At 39.7% G+C, this 5,922-nt stretch overlaps 1 pseudogene; it reads right to left on the bottom strand.

The window, feature by feature from the left end:
- Window positions 1-851: 851 nt before the first annotated feature.
- Window positions 852-951, bottom strand: LOC127089475 (uncharacterized; annotated as a pseudogene).
- Between the last annotated feature and the right edge of the window lie 4,971 nt (window positions 952-5,922).

Raw genomic sequence — 5,922 nt, 5'->3', positions numbered from 1 at the left:
AATCTAGATATTAGTTTAGCTCTTAGTCTTTTCCCAAACAATCAAACATTTTCACCTTAGATTTACGTAGTAACCTTAGATAACGGTATATCGATTCATAAGTCCCTGTGGGATCGATATCTTTTAAAACTACGCGATAGAACTGTGCACTTGCAGTTTGTATCCCATTCTCGACTCACCCAGTTGAGCGATCAAGTTTTTGGCGCCGTTGCCGGGGACTTTTATTCAATCGATATCGTAACTCTTCCGTTACGCTGTAGAGACTAAGGTTTCTTTTCCTTCTATTTTCTTTCTTTCGTTGATTTGTATGCCACGCACTCGCTCTCAAGGCGAACCGCTCTATTTACGAATCAACGATATCGAACTATATCTCCGAGTCTTACGACGAATTCGGGAATATCGTGCTGAAAACAATCTCCCTCCTATAGACCTTCCTGATCTCAAAGATTTTCCTTCTTTAACCGAGATGGCAGAACCAGCTCGTGCTCTTAGAGATTACGCCGCTCCATCGCAAGATGAACCGCATTCAAGTATTGCTCCGCCCGCAATCGAAGCAAACAACTTTGAACTTAAACCTTCGTTGTTGCAGGCTGTGCAACAGAACCAATTCTCTGGAAATCTTACCGAAGATCCAAACCTTCATTTATCCGTATTTGTCCAATACGCTGATACTGTTAAAGCTAATGGTGTCACTTCAGAGGCAATTCGACTTCGTCTTTTTCCTTTCTCATTAAGAGATAGCGCTAGAAGATGGCTTCAATCTCTTCCTTCCAACTCAGTCACCACATGGAACGAGTTGAAGAAAGTTTTTCTTGCCCGATATTTTCCGCCGAGCAAAACAGCTATGTTAAGAGCCCAGATAAACGGATTTAAACAAAAAGACAACGAGTCTCTTTTCGAAGCATGGGAAAGATACAAAGACATGATGAGACTTTGCCCACACCATGGTTTGGAAGACTGGTTAGTAATTCATACATTTTATAATGGTCTCTTGTACAACACAAGGTTAACAATAGATGCCGCTGCAGGTGGTGCACTAATGAATAAACCTTATGCTGATGCTTACCAACTTATAGAAAGCATGGCTCAGAACCACTATCAATGGGGAACCGAACGAACAAATGTGGAAAAACCTCAAACGAAAACTGGCATGTACGAGATAAGTAACCTTGATCACGTCAATGCAAAAGTGGATGCTTTAGTCCAGAAAATTGAAAGTTTAAACGTATCACCTCCAGCAGCCGTGGTTGCTATAACTCAGAATTGCGAGGTATGTGGAATCCAAGGTCACGCTCCTGCGGAATGTCAACTCTTGACTGGAATCCAAGCAGAGCAAGTAAACTATGCTCAAGGAAGCCCCTATTCGAATACGTATAACCCAAATTGGAAGAACCATCCAAACTTCTCATATAAGAGTAATAATGCTTTATACGCACCTGGACAGTCTCCAAATCAAGCCCCATCTATACCTCCGGGATATCAGAAACCGAATCCTAACAATAATACCCCTAGAAAATCCAACTTGGAAATCATGATGGAAAACTTTATAGCTTCCCAACAACAAACCAATAAAGATTTCTTAAACCAGAACATACACACTGGCGAACAACTTAAACAACTAGCAAGCAAAGTAGATGCCCTGGCTACCCATAACAAAATGCTGGAAACGCAAATATCTCAAGTAGCTCAACAACAAGCACCTACTGCTGGACCAACTGGTACATCCCCTGGACAGCCCCAACCCAATCCGAGAAGCCAAGCTCATGCAATTATATTAAGAAGTGGAACGGAAGTGGAAGGACCGTCTGACCCAAGGATAGAAAACCAAAACCCTAAGAAATCTACTGAGGAAAGTGAACCTAAGGAAAAGGAAGAGAGTAATAAGGAAACCCTAGAAAAGAAGGAACCTTATGTACCTCCACCACCTTACAAACCACCTATACCTTACCCTCAAAGGCTTGTTAAAACCAAAGATGTAGGCCAATTTAGAAAATTTGTTGATCTCCTTAAACAATTAAACGTTACAATTCCGTTTACCGAAGCTATTACGCAGATGCCCTCATATGCTAAATTCTTAAAAGAAATTCTTTCTAATAAAAGGAAACTTGAGGATAGCGAAACCGTTACACTCCCTGCCGAATGTAGCGCTATAATCCAAAACATGCCCCCTAAACTCAAGGATCCGGGTAGTTTCTCTATACCCTGTCACATAGGAAAATTTGTCATCGACAAAGCCTTATGCGATTTAGGAGCCGGAATTAGCGTTATGCCTTTATCCATATGTAAGAAACTGGAAATGGGAGAATTAAGACCGACCAAAATGTCTGTGCAATTAGCAAATCGTTCCTACAAATATCCTGTAGGAATCCTTGAAAACGTTCCCGTACGCATAGGTCAGTTTTACATTCCCACTGACTTCACAATTATGGACATTAGAGAAGATGATACGACACCTATTATACTAGGAAGACCATTCTTAGCAACTGCCGGTGCAATCATAGACGTAAAACGAGGACGACTCACCTTCGAAGTAGGTGAAGAGAAAATTGAATTCATTCTTTCCCAATTCTTGAAAGCACCTGCAATAGAAGATACATGTTACTTCATGGATATCATCGATGAATGCATAAAAGAAGCAGAGTCAGGAGAAGACAAATCATCAGACTATCTTTTAGAGGACAAATCTAAACAATGCCTAGCTATAACACCGGATCCTACGCAGTGTCTTAACAAACCAACCCCTGATTTGAAAACACTTCCCAAAAATCTGAGATATGAATTCCTAGACTTAGAACTTGAACGACCTGTGATAGTTAATGCAGATCTAGGAAGACTCGAAACAGAAAAACTCCTACATATCTTAAGAAAATATCCAACCGCACTAGGGTACCACATCACCGATCTTAAAGGAATAAGCCCTTCTATTTGTATGCACCGCATCATGTTAGAAGAAGACTGTAAAACCTCTAGGGAACACCAGAGAAGACTAAATCCGATCCTAAGTGAGGTAGTAAAGAAAGAAATAACCAAGTTATTGGAAGCAGGTATTATATATCCTATATCTGATAGCAAATGGGTTAGTCCTGTACACGTTGTACCAAAGAAAGGAGGCATAACCGTTATTGAAAACGAAAAAGGAGAAACTATAACTAAACGAATCGAATCGGGATGGAAAATGTGCATTGATTATAGGAAACTAAACAAAGCAACCCGAAAAGATCATTTCCCTTTACCATTCATTGACCAAATGTTAGAACGATTAGCAAAACATTCACATTTCTGTTATCTAGACGGTTATTCAGGCTTCTTTCAAATACCAATTCACCCTGATGACCAAGAAAAGACAACATTCACATGCCCTTTTGGTACCTTCGCGTATAGACGAATGCCGTTTGGTCTGTGTAATGCCCCTGCAACTTTTCAAAGATGCATGATGGCAATATTCGCCGACTTTCTCGAAAACATCATGGAAGTATTTATGGATGACTTTTCTGTATACGGACAAAATTTCGAAGAATGCCTTGAAAACCTGGAAAGAGTTCTGGAGCGATGTGTAAAAGTAAACTTAGTACTTAATTGGGAAAAGTGCCACTTTATGGTACAAGAAGGCATTGTTTTAGGACACATCATCTCGAACAGAGGAATTGAAGTAGACAAAGCCAAAATAGAGGTAATCGAAAATCTTCAACCCCCAAGAACTGTGAGAGAAGTACGAAGTTTTTTAGGACACGCCGGTTTTTACCGACGATTCATCAAAGACTTCTCTAAGATAACTAAACCCTTAACCGGACTGTTGATGAAAGATGCTGAATTCATATTCGACGATAACTGTTTAAAAGCATTTCAAACGCTTAAACAAGCATTGATCTCCGCACCCATTATGCAGACACCAGACTGGAATGAACCATTCGAAATAATGTGCGATGCCAGTGATTATGCTGTAGGTGCTGTTTTAGGACAAAGAAAGGATAAAAAGCTTCACGTTATATATTACGCTAGCAGAACCCTGGATGAAGCACAGATGAATTATGCCACAACCGAAAAAGAACTCCTAGCAGTGGTATTTGCGCTAGATAAATTTCGTTCTTACCTGGTAGGAGCCAAAATAATAGTTTACACTGATCACGCTGCTATCAGGTACCTTTTAACAAAAAAGGATGCTAAACCTAGACTCCTAAGATGGATCTTGTTACTACAAGAATTCGACCTAGAAATCAAGGACAAGAAAGGAACTGAAAACGTAGTAGCAGACCACCTCTCTAGACTTGAGAACCTTGAACCGGAAAGAACATCCATTAATGATGATTTCTCGTATGATAAACTCATAGCTACTTTGGAAGAGAACAACTCCGACATGCAAGTAGAAACCACCTTAGCTATATCTGTCACACCATGGTACGCTGATCTAGTCAATTATTTAGCTGCCGGAATAGTTCCACCTACTCTATCTTACCAGCAGAAGAAACGATTCTTCCACGACATAAAACACTATTACTGGGATGATCCCTTACTTTTCAAAAGAGGCCCCGACGGTATTTTCCGTCGATGTATACCCGAAGAAGAGATAGAAAATATAATCCAACACTGTCACTCTGCGCCTTATGGTGGACACACAAGTACATCCAAGACCTGCTCTAAAATCCTACAAGCTGGCTTTTATTGGCCAACTATATGGAAGGACGTACATGCGGCTATTAAGGAGTGTGACAGATGTCAACGCACGGGAAACATATCTAGACGTGACGAGATGCCACAAAAAGGTATTTTGGAAGTAGAGATTTTTGACGTGTGGGGGATAGACTTCATGGGACCTTTCCCATCCTCTTTCGGTAACAAATACATACTCGTGGCAGTTGACTACGTATCAAAATGGATCGAAGCTATAGCTTCTCCAACAAACGACACCCGAGTAGTAACTAGACTCTTTAAAAATATAATATTTCCGAGATTTGGCATCCCAAGAATAGTAGTCAGTGATGGTGGATCACACTTTATATCCAAGGTACTCGAAAAACTACTACTTAAATATGGAGTGAGACATAGGATAGCAACACCTTACCACCCTCAAACCAGTGGACAAGTGGAAGTATCTAACAGAGAAATCAAGCAAATACTAGAAAAAACGGTCGCCACTTCAAGGAAAGATTGGTCATTGAAATTACCAGAAGCTTTGTGGGCATACCGAACTGCTTATAAAACTCCCATAGGGACGACCCCATTTAAGCTCATTTATGGAAAATCCTGTCACCTCCCGGTAGAATTAGAACATAAAGCCTATTGGGCTATTAGAAATTTAAATTTGAATTATAAAGCCGCCGGTGAAAAGAGAATCCTTGACATAAACGAATTAGAGGAACTCAGAAGAGACGCCTATGAAAATGCCAAAATCTATAAAGAAAGAACAAAACAATGGCATGACAAGCGTATATCAAGGAAAATCTTCAAGCAAGGCGACGCAGTACTTTTATTTAACTCTAGACTAAAGTTATTCCCGGGAAAACTACGATCCAGATGGTCAGGACCTTTTCATATCACTAAAATCTTTCCCAGTGGAGCGGTAGAAATAAAAGGACAATCTACAGAACCGTTCACCGTAAACGGGCAACGTCTGAAGCATTATCACTATGCGGAAACCAACGAGGATTCGCAAATTCTACACTTAGACGAAACGCCCCCAGGACTCATAGACTATATTTAACAGTTTATTTGTCGAGCTTGCGACATTTAAACAAAGCGCTTAGTGGGAGACAACCCACAAATTAATTTGTTATTTTATTATTCTATTATTATTATCATTTCCCTATTTTTCTCTTAATTATTCTTTTAATTTCTATTTAGTATTCATTATTGATTTATTAAAAGAAAAAAAATATAAATATATATAATAATATTAATTCTTTTCTTCTTTCGGCATTTGGCCAA

The sequence above is a fragment of the Lathyrus oleraceus genome, chromosome 5 (genome assembly GCF_024323335.1).
Source record: "Lathyrus oleraceus cultivar Zhongwan6 chromosome 5, CAAS_Psat_ZW6_1.0, whole genome shotgun sequence".
NCBI lineage: Eukaryota > Viridiplantae > Streptophyta > Magnoliopsida > Fabales > Fabaceae > Lathyrus > Lathyrus oleraceus.
The sequence above is the reverse complement of the archived record's forward strand: the minus strand, read 5'-3'. Positions and strand labels throughout refer to the sequence as shown.